At 39.6% G+C, this 22,048-nt stretch overlaps 1 protein-coding gene across 5 annotated transcripts in view; it reads right to left on the reverse strand.

The window, feature by feature from the left end:
* Window positions 1-22,048, reverse strand: part of RARB (retinoic acid receptor beta) — a 779,733-nt gene that overhangs the window by 178,154 nt on the left and 579,531 nt on the right. The window lies entirely within an intron of this gene.

The raw sequence follows: 22,048 nt of genomic DNA on the forward strand, positions 1-22,048 counted from the left end.
TACAGGCTCTTGTGTCACATAAAACTTACATTAAATCAATTTTTATGCCTTTTTTTTTTTTTTTTTTTTTTTTTGGTTAGTCTGTCTTTTGTTATTGTGGCCTCAGCCATGAACCTAGGGATGGGAAAGAAAGATATTTCTCATTCCCTGTAGTAACTGACCATCCCTGTTATCTTATCACCCTGGCTTGCCTTCAGAAATAATCCTTTCCGAGTCATTTTAGCCAGAAATTCCTTATGCTTGATGTTTTCTCTTAGGGATTTTCCATCCACTGACCCCGTCCTTCTCCTCGGTTATGAATCCCCACTTGTCCTCAGTGGAGTGAGAGTTAGTCCAATCTCTCTTCTCCTATAGCTATTGTCATGGTCCCCCCTTACCACCTTTAACAAGTGTCATTTTTTTTTCTTTCACACCTGTTGAGATGGACAAGTTACAGAGGCTAGAAATGGTAGACCTCTGAGACTGGAGTGAAGAAGCCCTGGATTCAAGTCTTGGCTCTATATTTATCTGCTGGGTCGGTTTAGGTAAATTCATAATCCTTCTGAGTCTCATTTATTCTTTTCATTTGCAATTGTAGGTAAGGTCTACTTCAAAATAACATCTACTTCAATGGAAGACAATGTTGAAGAATTAAATGCAATAATGTATGAGAAAGATTTTTATAAATTCTCTGGTACCATGTAATGTTTGGCATTACTATTCACACATTCGATAGAAATAGACAAAAAAAATTATATTTTTACCTCTTTCTACTACTCTGTGGCAAACTTAATTCCAGGGTCCTTCTCCCAAATCCATTATCTCCATTTCCCCTACAATAGGTTTCTAGCTGAGCATATGGCCATCCAGATAGACACCATAATTCCCAGCCTCCTTCACAGCTAGGTGTGGCCATGTTCTCATCAACACAGTGTGATCAGAAGTCTTGTGTGCAAATTCAATGTCACTTCCTTAATTTCCCACCTTCCACTTGCTATCTTGCCCCTTCCCTACCAAGTGGAATACTGCAGGACTCTACATAAACCAGAGAGGAGGACAGCAACCCAGAGGGAGGCAAGGCCACAAGATGGAAAGAACCTAGATCCCTGAATGTCCATGTGGAGTACTGGCTGTCCTGCCAGCCTGGAGCATTTACCTCTAGACTATTATGTGAGAGAGATGTACACTTCTATCTTATTTATGCCATCATTTTTTGGGTCTCTTTTAAAAGTCAAGTTTAGTCTATTTCAAATTAATCAACTCTCAATTTGTTTAAAATTTAAAAGAAGAAGAAAGATAGTATTTCTCTTGCACTTTCCCAGGCTGTATTAGTCTATTTTCAGGCTGCTGATAAAGACATACCTGAGACTGGACAATTTACAAAAGAGAGAGACTTAACGGACTCACAGTTCCATGAGGCTGGGGAGGCCTCACAATCATGGTGGAAGGTGAAAGGCACATCTCACATGGTGGCAGACAAGAGAAGAGAGCTTGTGCAGGGAAACTCCCATTTTTAAAACCATTGGATTTCGTGAGACTTATTCACTATCAGGAGAACAGCACGGGAAAGACCTGCCCCCATGTCCCTTGGTGGGAGTCAGTTACCTCCCACCGGGTCCCTCCTGCAATATGTGGGAATTCAAGATGAGATCTGGGTAGGGACACAGCCAAACCATATCACTGAACTACTTTTCTTCCTTAGTTGGGCCAGGTTATTCTCTCCTTTCTTGCTGGGAGGACTGGTCAGTGGCAGGGAACACAGCTAATTTCCATTCTCACATACACTTCAGATTCAGAGACAGGCAGCAGTTTTTTTGTTTTTTTTTTAATTGGTTTTTTGATGTGGCATTAACAGAATGTAGCAAAACTTTATAGAAACCTTTACCCCTAATTCTGAACATTACCAGCAGCTTCTAAGGAAAGGCTCAGTTCCAGGCTTAGGCTTGTTCTGGCTATGTGGGCTGTATTTGGAGAGGGGGCTGTCTCCAAAGCTCTGTCATCAAATATATGAAGTTGATTACCGATGCATCTGGAGGGGTAAGGAAAGGCCAGTGTAGCAAAACTAAGTTGGGGAGCCAGAGCATAACTTTCTACCAACAGCTTCTGAGAACTTCCCCGGTCTTACTGCTATTACCACAACAGTAACAGAGGAGGCTATTGTGACCCACAGTGCCAAACACATTGCTGAGTGCCCCATAGAAGTCCATGACAAAACGAGTGATGTGCCCCTCTGAAAGAACTGAGTAAGGCTGCCCAACACCGTACTCAAGTCCAGGGGTTGGCAGACTCCAAAGGCCAAGTCCAGCCTACCACTTGTTGTAAAATAAAGTTTTATTGGAGCACAGCAATTGCACATTAATTTGTTTACATCTTGTCTTTGCTGCTTTTGCACAACAGAGTTGAGTGATCGCAGTGGAAACTGTATGGCCCACAAAGCCGAAAATATTTACAATCTGTACCTTTAGAGAAAAAAACTTGCTGACTGTAAGCATTCAGTACCAATCCACTGAATTGGCTTTGAAGATGAAATCTAGCAGCAGTCCTGGAACTGGATAATATAAAACATTTCTTCAAGGTCTAAAAGTCTCAATTCAAACACCCCAAGAATCCTCTGCAGTTATTTATTTACTTGCTTATGAGACAAAGTCTCGCTTTGTTATCCAGGCTGGAGTGCAGTGGCACAATCTTGGCTCTCTACAGCCTCAATCTCACAGGCTCAAGTGATCCTCCCGCCTCAATCCCGTAAGTAGCTGGGACTACAGGCATGTGCCACCACGCCTGACTAATTGTTTTTATTTTTATTTTTAGTAGAGAGGAGGTATCACTACATTGCCCAGGCTGGTCTTGAATTACTGGGCTCAAATGATATGCCTCCCAGAGTGCTGGGATTACGGGTGTGACCCACTACACCCAGCCTTTGCTTAGATATTGGCATGCCTTGTTGCATCGTTTTCTTCAGTTCTTTTTGAATATGTTGCCATAATTAAGACAATGATGACCCTAATTAAAATAGGACTCTAGGTCGTGTCCATCGCTGTGTGTTCCTTGCCCCTGCATTTTTTATTTATAACCCTACCTGGCATGTATTTATTCTTTACTGTATGTCTATCATAAAAAAAGTAGTCTCTTCAATGGTAGCAACTCAGTCCAGTTCACTGCTATGATCCCAGTAATTAGAACAATATACAACACATAACAATCCCTCAATAAGTATTTGCTGAATGAATGAATAGTACTTCCTGGAAGACACTGACTAGCAGAGCCATGTACAAGTTGGTAGAAATTTAAAGTTGGAAAAGACTATGATCTACTGTTGTAAGGCAATTAGAATGGCCTCACTGTAAGTAAAACAAAATTAGGACTAATTATTAGAAGACATCATTAAAACAATGAAATCTATGGCACAGACCTTGTGTTTTTAACTCATGAATGGGGAAGTCCAACCTACATTAAGACCAGGAAAAAGGTAGTATTTTCCTAAAAATAGTGCTGGAAAAATGGGGTATATATTGCATACAAATAAAACAACAAAAATAAAGGATTTATACCAGGAAAAATGTAGTATTTTCCAAAAAATGGTGCTGGAATAATGAGGTATATATTGCATACAAATAAAACAAACAACAAAAATAAAAGATCCATAACCCATGGCATATGCAAAAATTCACTCAAAATGGATCCTGGACCTAAATGTAAAGCATAAAATCATAAACTTTTAGAAGAAAATAGGAGAAAATTTTGTGATCTTGCATCGGGCAATGGTTTTTTAGACATGGCACCGAAGTATGACACATAAAAAAAACAAAATAATTTGAACTTCATTACAATTTACAACTTCTATTCTTTGGAAGACTCTGCTAAAAGAATAAGATGACAAATCATACAGTAGGATAAAAATAGTGCAAAGCGTAATCCCAGCACTTTGGGAGGCCGAGGCAGGTAGATCACCTGAGGTCAGGAGTTCAAGACAAGCCTGGCCAACATGGTGAAGCTCCGTCTCTACTAAAAATACAAAAATTAGCTGGACATGGTGGCAGGTGCCTGTAATCCCAGCTACTCAGGAGGCTGAGTCAGGAGAATTGCTTGAACCCAGGAGATGGAGGTTGCAATGAGCCAAGATAACGCCATTACACTCCAACCTGGGTAGCAAGAGCAAAGTTCCGTCTCAAAAAATTGTGCAAAGCATATATCAGACAATGGATTTGTAAATATAATTTTAAAAATTTCAAAATTCAAAAGTAACAAAGCAAGCACCCTTCTTCCAACTCTTATTGGGTAAACAATTTGAACAGAAATGTCGCTGAAGACATTATAGATATGGCAAATAAACCTATGAAACAATGCTGAACATGATTAGTTATTAGGTAAATGCTAATTAGGTAAATGCCAATTAAAACCACAATACGACACCACTACATACCTATTGGAATTGCTAAAATTAAAAAGCCTGCCATACCAAGTATTGCTGTGATTGTGGAGAAACTAGAACTCTCATATACTGTTGCAAGAAATATAAAATCATAAACCAATTTGAACATTTCTTAAAAAGTTGAACATATACTTACCAAGTGATCCTGCCATTCCATGCCTAGGTATTTACTCAGGAGACATTAAGGCATATTTCTATTCAATAACATGAACGTTCATAGTAGCTTTATTTGTAGTAATAGCCCCAAACTGGAAGCAACCCAACTGTCCATCAATAGATGAATTGGTAAAACAAATTGTGGTATATCCATACAATGGAAAGCTTCTTAGCAGTAAAAAGGAATGAACTATTGATACATGCTACACCATAAATGAATCTCATAATACTCATGCTGAGTGAAAGAAGATGGATATAATAGTAGCTAATGTATAATTTGATTTAAGTAAAGAAATTCTAGGAAATGCAATCTAATATATGTGGCAGCAAGGAAATCAGTGGTTGCCTAGAGACAGGGCTTAGGGGAAAAGGGAGCGACAGGAGGGCAAGATTACAAAAGCACATGGAAAAACTTCTGGGTGGTGGTGGTGGTGGTGGAAATGTTTATATCTTGATTATGGTAATGGTTTCACAGGTATATGTGTGCATCAAAACTTATACATTTTACACTTTAAGAATGTGCAGTTTATTGAATGTCAATTACAACTCAATAAATTGTCATGGAAAATAGTATTGAGCAAAATATTTAACAACCAGTGTGCTACAGACAATAATCCTTGAGAATAAATGCAGACCATGCCAGTGTGTTGCAGCTCAATGCCAACCAGCCTTGGTTGCAAAGATGATCAACTTCATTGGTTATCAGGGAATAAAATTTAAGACCACAATGCAATAGCACTACACATCTACCAAAATGTCTAAAATTAAAAAAACAAAAAACAAAAAACAAGATACCAAGGGTTGGTGAAGATGTGGAGAAATCTAAATTTTCATACACTGGAAATTTGCACAACTATCTTGGAAAGTCATTTGTCAGTATCTACTGAAACCTAATATAGCTTCAAACTCTCATAGCTGATAATTCCATTTCTATGTATACACCCAATAAAAATGCATACATATGTTCATGTAAAAGGCATATACAAAAAACACAATCATAACTGTACTGATCATAATAGCCCCAAAGAGAAAACTACCCAAATATTTATCAAGAGAATGGACAAAAAATGTGATATATTCACACAATAGAAGACTCTCCAGCAATGAGAACAAACGAACTTGAACCATGTGCAATAGAGGGAATGAATGTAACAAAAATAATGTTGCATGAAAAAAGACAAAAATACACAAAAAGTACAACTCTGATTCTATTCATACGAAGTTCAAAAACATTAATGTTTCAGTTAATCTCATTAGAAGTTAGGATACTGGTTACCTTTTAATCCATGTTGTTAGAAGTGAGGATACTGGTTATGTTTTAGTCAGGATTTTAAAAAGGTACAAAGGAGCTTTTGGTGTTCTGGTCATATTTTTTCTTTCTTCTTCTTCTTTTTTTTTTCCCCCCAAGATGGAATTTCGCTCTTGTTGCCCAGGCTGGAGTGCAATGGCAAGATCTTGGCTCACCACAACCTCCGCCTCCCGGGTTCAAGTGATTCTCCTGCCTCAGCCTCCTGAATAGCTGGGATTACAGGCATGCGCCACCATGCCCGGCTAATTTTGTATTTTTAGCAGAGACGGGGTTGCTCCATGTTGGTCAGGCTGGTCTCGAACTCCCAACCTGAGGTGATCTGCCCGCCTCGGCCTCCCAAAGTGCTGGGATTACAGGCATGAGCCACTGCCCCCGGCCCATGGTCATGTTCTTTTTCTTGATCTGAGTGCTGGTTAAATGTTTGTGTTCAGTTGTAAAAAATAAGCTGTATATATTTATGATTTATGTACTCCTTTCTATGAATGTTTTATTTCAATAAAAGTTTTAGTTAAAAATAGAGTGGACAGATGACTCAGATTTAAAACAAACAAACAAGCAAACTCTCAACTGGTCCCGTAACTGAGAAAGTTTGAGAACAACTACTCTGGTCAACAGTCTTGAGAATGGAAGGAGCTCTCAACATGAGCAGGTCAGATATTGGGGGCTGGGAAAAGAGAAGCTGTGAGTCACCATAGAACTAGCTTTATGTTTAACTCTAAAGGACAAAGAGCATTTGGATGAAACTACACGCCACTATCTATATAACTAGGCCCCCTTGGTTAATAGCAACATTCAATTAAAAAAACACCAAAGCCTCAATATATTAAGATGTAATTTTTATCTTTTAAATAAAGATCTGAGTGATTAAGTGCAGGATAAGGACGATAATTTAAAAAGGAAGACAAAAGAAAAATAAAATATCCATTGTCCTCTACTTCATTGTCTGCTGTCCAGTCCCCAAAATGAAGCACTTTGACTACAAGTTTTATTAGAAGCCAAGAGCCATTAGATAATTTGCAGAGTCATTTCCAGGGAGTCTCCAGTTCTGTAATACCTCATAATGACTGCCCCTCATGCTACCTACAATTCCTGGAAGAAAGAGAATGTTTAAAATCAGAATGGGTGATTCCACTTGCAGTTTTCCATTTCCCCAACGTCAGCTGCTTCTGCCTTCTTCCTACCTAGCCTTGTGGTCCCTACATGGCCTGTTGCACTGCCTCTCTTTCTCCAGGGTCCCCTATTGTCTCTCCCAAAGTTGTCCCTGCATCTTTTGACTTGCTGGAAGTTGGGTAGTCTGGGACTTTCTCTCTGGATGTCCAGGGGTCACTGTCCTTCCAGCCAGTAAATTGTCCTTGTTTATACCAACTTACCAAGACAAAGGGGCTCACAAGCCATGACCATCAAGGGCAGGTTCTTTGGCCTTGACTTAGATTACTAGTTTTCAACCAGAACAGTAATATTCCTCTGGCGATTTGAGTGTCTGGGAGATATTCTTGATTGCTTCTTGAGGTCACTACTGGCATTTAGTGTGTGAGGCCAGAGATGTCAGCTGTTGTGTGCATTGAGGAACTGTCCACATCCCACATGACTTTAGAATGTAGGTGAATCACGTAGGTAAATAATCTGAGCCTAGAGCCTAATTTCTTCTTACATACCCCCACATACTATTTTTTGTATGGTTTTAACATGCACTGGATCTCCCAAGATGGGATTACCTTGTGAGTTGAGGGAAAAGTGTGTTTTGTATTGTGTAGAATTTTACCAAGAGTTGTTTATCATTTCATAAAATCACTGATTCACCAAAACCTGGTCTCTGTAAGTCTGCATTGTAGCTGCTGCTCTCATACCAGTTCTACAAAAAGGTGTGAATCTGTGACTTCTTCATCTTATCTTCCAGTGTACTCATGTCTAAGCATTTACATGTTAAAACATAAACTATTATAAATTTTCTTTCATTTTTTCTATATATTATCAAGATGTTACGCTGATTTAAAAAAAAGGTAGATTACATTATCCATGAATTCGAATTCAGAAAAGTATAGGATATGCTACAAAGTATTTACTGTATAAGGGACACTTTATCTTCAAAGGGCAGGAATCCACTGATTTAAAGAAATAGCTCTAATTCCTCTGAAAATGTTTCAAATGCTTCTGCATGGCTTTAACTTCCTAGACTTCTTATGTCAAATACAGGCTGAACTTTGCCCAGTAGTATGCTCCTATACATTGAGCAAGTGGCTCTCTGCAGAGCAGGGGTTGGGGCAGGGAGCAGGAATTGGGAGGGAAGGAGGGGAGAGGCCCTGATATACAGTGTTTGCTGATTTCTGTGGCGTAAATACTCTGACTGTGGCCCATTTCAAGAATCGAACAATATGGCATCACTGGACAAAGAGCTGCATAGAGATACCAAAAATTAGTTCTTATAAACTTAAACAGGTGAGAGGACCTGAGGACTCAGTATATGTTAAATTTCTGCTTAGAAACTCCTGTGTTTTCTAGGTTACTCTAACAGGGCTTAGGGGACTATAAGGCAAACTAAGCAAAAAAGAAAATAAACAAGTCTGAAATGTATATGGGAAAGAAACACAGATGTCACTAGGCTCAGCTAGTTCACTACTCAAGATTCAAAGTGAATAAATACAAGAATGAAATAATTCTTCATAAAGTTAGCTGATATCAGTTGTGATTCTAGGATAAAAAGAACTGCCTTGCTCAGATGAGAACTAAAGGACACGGCAATGTGTTCCTAACATTTATTCTGCTGGCAGCTTAAGAGGAAAATATGAGAGACAGATTTGTGATATGGTTTAAAGGCAGCACCTGAGAAGCCCCATTTAATTCACCAGGCACTGGAAATTTATGGGAGACAGACTAGGCCTACTCATTTGTATCTTAGCTTGTACGTATTTGCTAATCAAAGAAAGGGCCAGCTATTGTGACAGACTAACCCACACTCTGTTGTCCTGTTATCGGTCATTTTCAGAACTTAGGGAATCTGTTTGGCCAAAGTGCAAAATCTCATCAAGAGAGAATGATGAATGGATTATGGGCTAAGAGAATGAATGAAAACAAGAACTGGGCTGGTATAAGCAGTGCTAAGACATGAAAAAATTGTCAAGATCTAAAGCAACGGGAAACTGATGCATACACTCTTGTCTGATTTAGGATTTGTCTAGGACAAAACTCAGCAATATTTTGATTGTTTCTACAACTCCCTGATAAAGAACACTGAAGGATTCCTGGGATGTAAAAGTAAGACACCATTGTATAAAAGGCATTAAAGTACGTTTGCAATCTATGGTGACACGTGCAGTAAAATTTTGGAAAGGAAATGTGGAGAGTTGCTCAGTTGGCTTGCACGTGGACCTAAGGTTTACTGACTACTTTGAATTCTGCACATTATTAGAGAGGTCATCAACACAAAGTCCTTTGCAATAATTTTGCAGTTTGCACTCTGTATACCTCTTTGGTGCTTTTAAATTTTCAGAAAATTCAAACACAGTCCCACATTAAAGGTATTGGCCAATATTAAAAGGTGTAAGATTCTGGGATTTCACATTCTCTATAAGCCCTAAATATTCAAGGTGACCGGAGAAGGTTCTTACACCCTATGGCACTACAGAGTTAACACAAATTTTGAATAAATTGAGTCTGTGATGAATGTGTTCTGAACATGAAAAAGTTTACAATGACTATCAACCAGGAAAATGTACAACCCCAGCAGATGATGGCATATGGTGTGCGAGCTGATGAGGAGGAGAAGGTTTGCAGAGCCTTTGCTAACAGATGCTCAATGACAAAAGAAAAGTCAGTTGTATGGTCTCTTGGGAAAACAACAAGAAAACATAGGTGAAAATGTTTTTTCTTATGTCAGTGAAAGATATTAATGAACTACACATTTTCCTCTGGTATTAAGGAACAAGGAGTGGTGAGCTCATGGCAATGGGCTTAGGTCACTGAGGCCAGTGAGTCCCAGGTCATTGGTACTTGCTGCGTTGGCAGTCTCATACTTGAGCATTTAATAGCATCACAGCTTTTGTTGTTGTTGTTGTTATTTTGAGACAGAGTCTCGCTGTGTCACACAGGCTGGAGTGCAGCGGCGCAATCTCAGCTCACTACAACCTCCTCCTCCTGGGTTCAAGCGATTCTCCTGCCTCAGCCCCCCAAGTAGCTGGGACTACAGATGCCTGTCACCACGCCCAGCTAATTTTTGTATTTTTAGTAGAGACAGCGTTTCATTATGATGGCCAGGCTGGTCTTGAATTCCTTACCTTGTGATCTGCCCGCCTCGACCTCCCAAAGTGCTGGGATTACAGGTATGAGCCACTGCACTTGGCCCTGTTGTTATTATTTTTTTAAGTGCCATGGTGGCATATACTCTGTTGTTACTTGACTTGCCTGCTTTCTGGAGCCAGGCAAGTCTTTCCTTAGCAATTCTTTAATGGAAAAAGAACTGGTAGCACTGGAAACCTTGCATAAATCATAACTCCAATTTTCTTGTGGTCACTGTGTGGAGTGGTGCCAGCTATTGGCAGCCTGATATGGTTTGGATTTGTGTCCCCACCCTAATTAGAGGAGGGGCCTGGTAGGAGGTATTTGGATTATGGGGGTGGATTTCCCCCTTACTGTTCTCATGATAGTAAGTTCTCATGAGATCTGAGAGTTTAAAAGTGTGTGGCACTTCTCCCTTCATTCTCTCTCTCTCCTGCTTGGCCATGGGAAGATGTGCCTTACTTCCCCTTTGTCTTTCACCATGATTGTAAGTTTCCTGAGGCTACTCCCGCCATGCAGAAATGTGAGTCAATTAAACCTCTTTTCTGTATGAATTACCCAGTCTCAGGTAGTTCTTTATAGCAGTGTGAGAATGGATTAATACATAGCCCATCGTTAGATGTTACTGAGGAATCAAGAAATGAGAGACAGAGCCTGTTCAGTGTTGTTAATGAAAGATGACATATGTTATATTTTTATTTTGGGTTTGCCCAGAAACAGATATCGAGACAAGGTTTTAAGTGGTTTATATGGAAGATCCAAGGAAGCAGTGATAGGTCAGTGGGGAAGTGAGACAGCAAAGTGATGGGGGCAATAAAAGGTGTGTTATTGAGAAGTTACCGCTGTGGGCAACTGGAGTTTGATCCTGCTAGGGATCTTGGGAGACATGAAGTGTACACTTGGGAGTTATCCTCCTAAAAGGATAAGAGAGCTTGAGGATTTGTCCACCAACTTCCCATCTTCTTGCTTAGGGCTATTTAATTTTCTAACACTTCCAGCTTATGCTGCATGAGGATCAAGGATGTTCTCATGGCCAGGAAAAAAAAGGCTTCATGCAGAGAACTGAAAGTATTCACAGTAAGCAGCCTTTGGCATGTAGAAGGGAGGGTAAAAGGATATGAATGGGACTCTAACAGTTATCTGCAACTGTGTGTGTGTGTGTGTGTATGCATGCATGTGCACATGTGCAAAGATATAAAACAAGGTAGGTTTTCAAGAACAGAACTAAGATACGCATAAAAAGGGGAGAGGTCACAACCAGCAGGTGGGATAGCGTGTTCAAAGGGACAGAAATACAATATCCAAAGTAGAATCAGGGATGATAATAATTATTGTGCCTTTAATTGAGAACCTGCCATATTTAAGCAGGCCTCTTGTAAATGTGAAGTGTCCTCCCTAGCATCATTCAAGGTAAGGATTATTATTCTCAAATATGATGATGAAACTGAATTTTAGTTACATTGTCCCAAATCCCAGTGCATAATGGCCAAACCAGAATTTGTGATCTTTTTCTAAAGACTGCAGTTTTTTGACTACCACGCTGCCTAGTACTTCCGTCTGTTTGTTTGTAGTGACGTCTGCAGAAGCTATCAGGAAGTTAGGTTCTGTTGAGGAACATATCAAATACTGGACTATAGGCAGTGGGGAACTGCTGAAGGCGTTTTGAAGAGAGAAGCACATGATGTGGCTGGCAGAAATAGCCCGAGAAGATCGGGCTGAATGCAGCCAATTAGGTAACTGTAAAAATTTGTGAGTGGTAAAAATAGGAAAAATGACAGTTGTGAAAGACAGTATTTACTCCAGAAAATGTTACAGAATTTGGAAATCATTCCACATTAAAGGCAGAGAGAAGGAAGCAAAGATAACTTAGAGGCATCAAAACAAAGGGCTGGTGGGGATGATTAGCAGCCATCAGGATGCTTTGGTATGAATGTTGAGCTCAGTTTTTTTCACTCTGGGTTGAGGCAATGTAAAATATGTGAGCACAAGCTCCTGGTGTGATGGTAGTGGCTGTGGCCTCTGGCATCCTGCTCAATACTGTGCCTGATCTGGCTTTAAGGCACACGCCCTTTCTCCCTTCATCCCCATTATGGGCTTAATTGTGTTTCCTAAAATTTATATGCTGAAGTCCCACCCTCCAATGTCTCAGAATATAATTGTATTTAGCAACAAGGTCTTTAAAGAAGTGATTGAATTAAAATGGGGTGTTAAGGTGAAGTCCTAATCCAATATGACCAGATTATCCAATATCCTTATAAGAAGAGGAGACACTGGGGGTGTGCACGCACAGAGGTTCAATCATATGAGGACAAAGCAATGAGAAGGCAGCCAGCTGCAGGCCAAGGAGAAGGGTCTCAGGAGAGACCAACCCCGCTGGCACCCTGATCTTGGACTTCTAGCCTCTAATACTGTGATACAATATATTTCTATCGTTTGAGCCACCCAGTCTGTGGAATTTTGTTATGGCAGCCTGAACAGACAAATACAATCCCTGATGGAGGTTGCGTGCTTCTTTGGAGCGAATGCCCTTCCTACATACAGTAGGACAACTCTTCTGACTCACAGCGATCCCTTCCTGGAACCTCCAAATAAAGTTTGGAGCATATCCAAAAGGTGGGTATGTATATCCGTGACCCGAATGTGGCCAGCCCTGGATATGCACAGATGCCTGATCATGCTGGTGAAGGTCAGAGTCACGGGAATATAGAGATAGCAATCACAGGAAAAAGAAAGTAATGAGAAAAAAGATGGCCAGTTCTTATGGTTAGGAGATGGGAGCCCTCTAAAGCAGGAAGAGAAGGAATACTCTCGGGATAGTGACCACAGTATTATTGCTACTAATGTCAACACCAAACATGTGTCAACAGTGCCCTTGGCTCATGCCGTCCCTCTGGACAGTCTTCCCCCTTTCTCATTAGTGTCCTGCCCCTCCACCAAGAGCTGGCTTCTATGCCACATCTGCCATGAAACCCCTTGATCAAGATAACAGAAGTGCTTTCTTATTCCTTTGAACTTTCAGAGCAGCACTGTCCAATAAAACTTACTGTGATGATGGAAATATCTGTGCCCTATAATAATGCATCATTAGCCACATGCAGCTACTGAACGCAAGAAATGAAGATACTATGACTGAACAACAGAATTTTTTATTTCATTTCATTTAAATTTAAATTGCCACATGTGGTTAGTGGTGAACATATTTCACAACACAGATCTAGAGTGTTTACTGCGGCATTCCTGGCCTTACCCGACATTGCCTTGAATGGTTTTATCTCTGTACATGACATTCTCTACCACATAGCAAGCCAGGTGAGAGCAGAGGAGTTCTCTTAAGTAAGTTTGTATTTCCACAACACCAAACACAAGGCCTGATGTATAGCAATGCTTATAACACATTTGCAAGTATATTCATGGCTGTCATTTTGTTTTATTGATATGGTAGTTGTTTGTTTGTTTGTTTGTTTGTTAAATAGAGACAGGGTCTCACTATGTTGCCCAGGTTGGTCTCAAACTCCTGGCCTCAAGCAATCCTCCTTCCACAGCCTCCTAAAGTGCTGGGATTACAGTCATGAGCCATTGTGCCCAGCCAATATAGTAGATTATTTCTCAGTCTTGTGGCTCAAAAGAAAAAGCTTTCGATGACTTTCATGCATTCCACTAAATGCTAGGTCTTTGCTCCGGTCTCTGGGGATTAAGGGATGGTTAAAAAATAGCTTTGGCCTCTCAGGGCTCACATCTCAGGGAGCAAGCAGAGACGTGAAACCTGCAAATGCCATTTAACCAGATCTATAGTTAGCCTAGTGGGATTTAGAAATTATATTCCTGGCATTTCTCTTTCAGGTCCCCATATAATAAATTTTCTTTTCTGCAGATAGAAAAAAAGGATAGAATAAATGCTGATTGGGCATGAGACCTACTGGGTTACTGAAAAAAAAGTAGCGAGTAAATTTAATTATTTCAGAAGCAATCAACAACTGGGTTGGGGGTTCAGTAGGTATAAAGAGGAGTTTGGTAGGATCTTTCAGAACAGAAACAACAAAAATCTTCACTTGTTTCATGTAACTGCAACGTGAGTCTAACTACATCACAAAAAGATTTTCTCTTTGTGGGCAACCCTTGAAATATGAGGCCATTACTAATTTATTGGCATTTTCTTCCCCCCCATGCCCCTGCTTCCACTATCAATCCCTAAGCCAAGAACCTTGCAAACAGCAGGTGCTCAAAAAATGTTTGCACACCTACTCAAACTTTCCTTTTCATAATTCCTGGATAGTGAAAAATATTATGCTTATCTTCTCTACCCTGGGTCAATTATTTATTCCCTAGAATCATATCCTTCATAAAAATGGAGAATATTAAATTAGCCATCAGGTCTCCCTTTGTCCTAGTCAGAAGGAACTCTTGGGAAAAATAGTGGCTCCAGGGAATTAAAGGCAAATAAGCACTAGCAAGTCAACTTTCTACCAAGGAGTGAGTTACTGTTGGCTACACAGCACTCCAGGCCAGTTAAGCTAACCCCGTTGGAATGTTAAACAGAGTGCAGCCAATACCTTGAAATGTGGAAGGAAATCATCAGGGCTTTGCCAGGACTGCTCATCAGTGACAAGGTCCCCTGGAAAGAATGAAGTAACAAAGAGCACTGAAAAAAGTGTAAAGGAACCTGAGAATCCACTGACACGTTGACAAATATCACTCCTCCCTGCTTTCCTCAAATCAGAATCAAGCAGTTGAAGCACGAGCAATTTCTAAATAAGATTTTCACTGTCCAAGATTAGGCTCTTCCTTCCCTTATCAGCAACCTCTGAAAGGCTCCAGGTGGATCTTGTCCAGGAAAAAAAATCCTGAAATATTCAGTAAAAAGTTATTAGGGAGGCTTTGGCCTGTAACTATAAGCTTCTGGAAAAAAAAATACCCATTTTTTTTTCTTTTTTTTAAGAAAAAGAAATTCATAGCTTGTGACACTTGGCATCTTTTTTTTTTTTTTCTAATGAAGATGATGGCCAATTTCATGAAAGAAAAAGAAATGAAAGTAACAGTGCTAAATAATAGCGCTCAAATGTCAAAGAAGCCAGATTTTTTCCAGGAAAATATCAGAACTCATCCAAAAAGCTGAAAAAGTTATTAAGATGGTAATACAGTTTGAGACACAGTCTCTTGTCACTTCAGAGTGTATTAAAAAATTATATCACAGAGCTGAAATTTTTATTTTTACTCTGGTTCTAAAGTTAAGCCAGGGTAACTTTATCTTAGCCTGAACTGCCTAGGCTTACTCTGGTTTAAAGGCAAAGTTGAGGTCAAATTTAACACTAGTGCTTCATTCTCTAGCCTAAGTAACATGAATTCAAGTGGCGTCACATGGCCTTACTTTTTTGTTTGTTTTGGGTTTTATTGTTTATTTTTTAAATTTTCTTATTTGTAATTTTTGTGGGTACACAGTAGGTATATATATTTATGGGTACATGAGATGTTTTGATACAGGCATGCAATGTGAAATAACCACATAATGGAGAATGGGGTATCCATCCCCTCAAGCATTTATCATTAGTGTTACAAACAATCCAATTACACTCTTTATTTTAAAATGTACAATGGAGTTATTATTGACTACAGTCACCCTGTTGTGCTATCAAATACTAGGTCTTACTCTTTTTTTTTTTTTTTTTGAGATGGAGTCTTGCTCTGTCACTCAGGCTGGAGTGCAGTGGCACGATCTCAGCTCACTGCAACCGCCGCCTCCCTGGTTCAAGCATTTCTTCTGCCTAGGCCTCCCAAGTAGCTGGGACTACAGGCGCCCACCACCATGCCCAGCTAATTTTTGTATTTTTAGTATAAATGGGATTTCACTATGTTGGCCAGGCTGGTCTCGAACTCCTGACCTCATGATCGGCCTGTCTCGGCCTCCCAGAGTGCTGGGATTACAGGCGTGAGCCACCACGCTTGGCTTTATTCATTCTTTCTAGCTATATTTTTTGTACCCATTAACCATCCTCACGCCCCACCCCAACCCCCACTACCATTCCCAGCCCCTGGTGACCATCTTTCTACTTTCTATGGCCATGAGTTCAATTGTTTTGATTTTTAGATCCCACAAATAAGTGAGAACATGCGACATTTGTCTTTCTGTACCTGGCTTATTTCACTTAACATAATGTCCTTCAGTTCCACCCACGTTGTTGCAAATGTCAGGATGTCATTCTTTTTTATGGCTGAATAGTACTCCATTGTGTATATGTATCACATTTTCTTTATCCATTCATCTACTGATGGAAACTTAGGTTGCTTCCAAATCTTAGCTATTGTAAACAGCGCTGGACAAACATAGGAGTGCAGGTATCTCTTTGATATTCTGATTTCCTTTCTTTTGAGTATACACCTTGCAGTGGGATTGCTAGATCACATGGTAGCTCAATTTTTAGTTTTTTTGAGGAACCTCCAAACTGTTCGCCCTAGTAGTTGCACTAATTTACATTCCCATCAACAGTGTACAAGGGTTCCCTCTTCTCCACATCCTTGCCAGCATTCACTATTGCACATGGCTTCACTTCTAAACCATGAACAAATTTACAGTGTTGGATGAAACTGGCTTTGAGTAATTGGGTTTTATCCAGCTTAGAATTCAAATTGTGTTCTTTAACCTGTGATGATATCTTCCACTAATTTTGGAAAATTTGTGGCTTTTTTCTTTTTAAAATTGCTTTTTTGTCTCTTTACTCGTTCTAGAAATCCAAATATATGCATTGAAAATTTTCAAGCTGGGTGCAGTGGCTCACTCCTGTAATCCCAGCACTTTGGGAAGCCAAGGTGGGTGCATCACTTGAGGTCAGGAGTTTGAGACAGCCTGGCCAACATGGTGAAACCCTGTCTCTACTAAAAATAACAAAAATTAGCTGAGCTTGGTGGCGCACCCCTATAATCCCAACTACTCAGGAGGCTGAGGTAGTAAAATCACTTGAACCCAGGAGGCAGAGGTTGTAGTGAATCTGGATCATGCCACTGCACTCCAGCCTGGGCGACGGAGGGAGACTCCGTCTCAAAAGAAAAAAACAAAAGAAAATGTTCAATGTCTTTTTGCTGTTTTCTGCATTTTCCATCCTTTTATCTGTTTGTGCTTCAGTCTGAATACTTTCTCCTGACCTGTCTTAAGTTCACTAATCCATTCTTCTGTGGTGTCCAATCTGCTGCTAAGCCTAAGATCTTCATTTTAGTTAATATACATTTCAGTTCTAAAATTTCTGTTTGATTCTTTAAGAAAGTCCAGTTTTCTGGTAAAATTCCCCATCTGATCATTTATTTCTTAAATATATTCATCACATTGCTTTTAAAGATGATTATAATATCTGGATCACCTATGGTCTGTTTTATTATCTGTTTTTTCCTGGTCTTGTTGCTTAGTATGTCTGGTAAGTTTTGGTAGAGCGAGGACCGTTGTATATGAAAAATTATAAAGGCTCTAGATGAAAAAAATTATAAGGGCTATCATTCTTCAGAGAGGCTTCACCCTTTCTGAAGGTAAATCTAGGTATCTAGAGTAGGGAGAGCATAATCTCAATTGAATCAAGAGCTCAGCTGACTGGAGAGAAAGTTTTGTCTTTCTCATCCAGGGTCTACCTTGGGTCCACCTACTCTTACGGTGTTGTCCTCTAGGGATGCCAAGAGGAGCCTGAATGTTTTCCACAGCCTCTCCTCCTGAATTTCAAGTTTTGTCTTTCTGGCACCATGAGATTCTGAAAACTCCACTCTGCTTTTTGGCAGCTTTTCTTTTGCTTGGCTTCTTCACCTCTTGCCTTATGCAACTAAGAATGAGAAAATTACTGAGGGGGCATGAGTTTTGCATTTCCTTTTTCAGAGGGGTTGACCCCTCAAAGTCTTGGAGGCTTTGGCAGATCTTTGATACCTTAAAAACAGATTTACATTTTATATTTATATTTTAATGTTTTATATTTATATTTTATTTTATATTGTCTGGCTTTTCTAGTTCTTCCTGGGAGCGCTGGTCTGTTACAGCCAGAAGTAGAAGTGTGTTGAATAACTGTGGTTTTCGCAAAGGCAAAATCCTAGAGGCTGAAAACTATCCAAAAACTCAACTAGGAAACTTTATTCTATATGCCAGGAACTGTATTTCTATTAGGGTTTTCAAATGAAGAAAATAATATTCCTATCCTGAGGGCATTCACATCCTATCAGAACTCTTCTAAGGTACACTTGACTCTGTTCCACTCTTATTCTCTTCTTTGTTTATTTTAAATATTTAGTTCAAGACTCCCAATAAATCTTTGATGAAAGAGTTAGGTAAATATTGAGAATATTGAGACCTTCTTTCTCTGAAACCTCATACTATTATTATCAGCATTTCACAGAACAACGTGTCACAATGCTTGAATTATTGAATAAACCTGTTCCTTATTCTCTACTGCTTCCCCTTACCAGATCATGAGTTCCTTGAATAGAAGAACCAGGTTTGATACTTATGCTATAACCTCCAAATCTATATATATAATAATAATTATTTCATCATGATCACTGGGCAAACTCCCAAACTTCTGGTAACTTTTGTGTGGGAAAGAATGGGGAGAAGGAAGTGTCCTTCTCTTCAGGATCCTGTCTATGGACAGAGGAGAATTGAATTGCTGGGACTGTGTCTCTGGGAGTTAGTTGTGCTTGGCTATGCACAATCAAGAATGATCTGCCACTTCTTCCAGATTATAGTAATAATGGGTAGCATTATTAAATGCTTCCAGTATGCCCGGCATTATTCTAAGCATATTATATATATTAACTCATTAACTCTTTAGGAGAATCCTCGGAGGTAAGTCTTATTATTTCTTATCCCCGTTTTGCAAGTAAGGAAATAGAGACATAGAGTGACAAAGTTATAAAAACCTAACCATAAGGCTCACTTCTCTAGAAACATCAGCAGGGACCCTAACTCAAGGCATTCGTGGTGGGAGACTCAGAGGTGGATAGTTAATGGGAGACTTGCTCGTTATATGCAACAGTCTCTGCCTGAGAGACAAACCTCGGATTTTCTTCTGGTTCCAGCTAACATTTTTCTTCTTCTCACTTTTAGTTGGTTTTAATATATCAGCTAGGATTGGGTTCCATCACAGCAGCTATGGTAGCTTCACAAGCCAAGGGCCTGTGTTTTTCCCAGAACAAGAGGTCTGAAGTTAGGAAGTTCAGCACTCACAGGGAGGCTTTTTGCTACCTTCCTACTCTCTTAATTAAATATGTACCAGTTGCCTTCATGTTTGCAAACTGGCTGCTACCTCTACAGCATTGTGTGTGTATTTCAGGCAGGAAGAAGAAAAAGGATGAAGCAGATAAGATAAAGAGTAAAGCCAACAATTCAGCTCCTGTTCAAACAGTTTTTCCAGAAGCCCCATCCAGTGACTGTCCTTACATCTAGGTGGCCCAGATTGTGCCACATGGCTATAATCCTTGATGCAAGGGGATTTGGAAGATGGAGTACTTTAAATGTGCAAATTGCTACACTGAAGAAAATAAAGATACTTTTAGCAAGGACTAAGGAGAGACTAGCGACCCAAAATATCTGCCATAGTTATTAAACTTTCAACTGAAGTCAGGGGAAAGAACTGCAAAGCCAGCAAGCCCAGGGGGTTTATTTCTCAGTAAAGCATAATAGTGATACATGGAGCTAGAATAAGAAACCTGCATCCTCCTGGATCAGGTCTATGTATGTCTTCCTATCTGTAAACAATCTCATGCTGCAAAGCCAGGATGGTACAGTGAAAACAGCCCTGAATTTGGAAGCAGAAGAAGAGGGCCACATATTGCTCTTGCCACATGTAATCTGGGGACTTTGGGCAAGATATTAACTTCACATTCCTTATCAGCAAAATGGGCAATAAAATGACATTTCCTTTGTGTAAGTCAATCTAATATCACACAGGTATATGAATTTATAACATTTTAACATTTTGTATACAGACATAAAATATATATTAATATAGTTAATTTTATAACATTAGAACATTTATATACACATGCATGTATTTATACAGTTATTTGTTTAATAAAATTTTATAATATCTTTGTAATGGAATATGGTAGAATGTACAATGTGCTTTAGGATATCACTTCTAAAATTAAGGACTTAAGGTTCTGGAACCCACCTGGTTGCCAATCTACTTCCCATATAGAGAGAAGAAACAGGGCTTGGTTTATTCCAAATAAGGGGAAAAAAGAGGGCTTGGAATTATCAGTGTATCTCAACATTAAAACTGTCATCTCTCCCATTGGAAATATGGCAACTGTGTTGTGTTTTCTAAGATATATGCCAGCAATATTTCAAAATATGATTAACAGTGCCAATACCTTGTAAAGTTGGGCACATCTTTTCTTGTTTTGTCTTAGTGATACCGTCTATCTTTGTGAAAGCTGATATATTAAATAGCTTTTTAAAAGCCTTATTGTGGCTTTTCTTTCCCCTCGGTATAGTAGTGTAACTTTTATCGATAATAATGGGAGTTATGTTGGAGCATCCAGGGTGTTTATGTGGGTCCTGTAGTTAATGGTGATGGACCAGCCTTGAAACCGTGGCCTAGAGTTCAGGAGCCTGTCTCATTTTTTTATGTTCTCGGAGGGATGGGAAAGTGCCTGGTTACATCTCTTTTAGCTGGCCCCCAAATGCGGAGCTTCTCTGCCTTTCTATTTTGGTGGAAACTAGTGCCTGGATACATAAATTGAGATGGAATAAAAACAAATTTCATGTAAAAATATATGATATCCAAATCCCCAAATTAGGGGAAATTTCACCCAAAAAGATTTACCTTAGCTTCAGCCTAAATTTTAAAGACTATATGAAAAATTATATCATTTTAAGGGTTATATAAGAATTATAACCAGTTAAGAATATATAGACCAGCCCTTGAAATACACGTAAGAATTTCTTTTTTTCTAATCAAAACAACTCATACATTTTCACAAATCACATATTTTTTGAGCTGGAAAAGGACTGTGAAGTGGCCTTATTTTATAAATGAAGAGATTACGGCCCACTGAGGCTAAATGCATTACCTGAATTTGTACAAAGAATTTTCATTCCTGACCATGGACATGGAAAACATTATGATAATGAGGAACTTGATAAGTGAACAAATATATGTATGCTTGGAACAGAATGGATACTCAATACTTTTTAAATAAATTCAATATTGGGGTTTTAAAAAGCCAAGTACAGAGATAAACTAATATAAAATTATTATCGAGAGGTTTCAAAAATGTTGGCTAGGAGGCAGGACTAACTTGCAGGTCCCACTTGGATGAAAGAACAGTGTGTGGAGACTCACACTGTGAACTTTTGCTTCAGGAAATACTGTGGAAACATACCAGAAAAACTGAAGGAATTCACAGACCCTTTGAAGGAAGTGGCCTGCCACTGTAAACTTTGTGGGACAGCCGAAAAACCGTGAGTGCCTAAAGTGTGATGGGGGAAAGTCCACCTCTGAACACACATCCTCACGGAGGAACCTGAAAATCCAGATCATGGGAGAAGGATTTAACCTTACCTAGAGGTCAAACAAATTTAGAGAGCCAAGTGAAACATAAAGGTAGAAGAAACAGCAGGAAGAGCCCTGTGGGCACACAGTCTCCAGGGAAGCCATTTCTGACTTTCTCTCACAGGGACCCTTGGGGAGGGCTGCCAGTAGAATTGGGGAAGGACCACATGGAGAAGGAAACTTCCAGCTGAAATTTGTAATAATTTCAACTTCCTGGGCAGAATCTGAGGTTGAGGGGGCAGTGAATGGGAAGTGCAGATATGCGCGCAAGAAACCATGGCAGTTGATAGCAGTGGGGCCTGAAAGCCCAGGTTTCTTTCTTAGCAGGGAGGCTTGTAGCCAGGGGCAAGATCTCAGCCATACTCACTGGTTGCCTAGATATAC

The sequence above is a fragment of the Pongo abelii genome, chromosome 2 (assembly GCF_028885655.2).
Source record: "Pongo abelii isolate AG06213 chromosome 2, NHGRI_mPonAbe1-v2.0_pri, whole genome shotgun sequence".
NCBI classification, from domain to species: Eukaryota; Metazoa; Chordata; class Mammalia; order Primates; family Hominidae; genus Pongo; species Pongo abelii.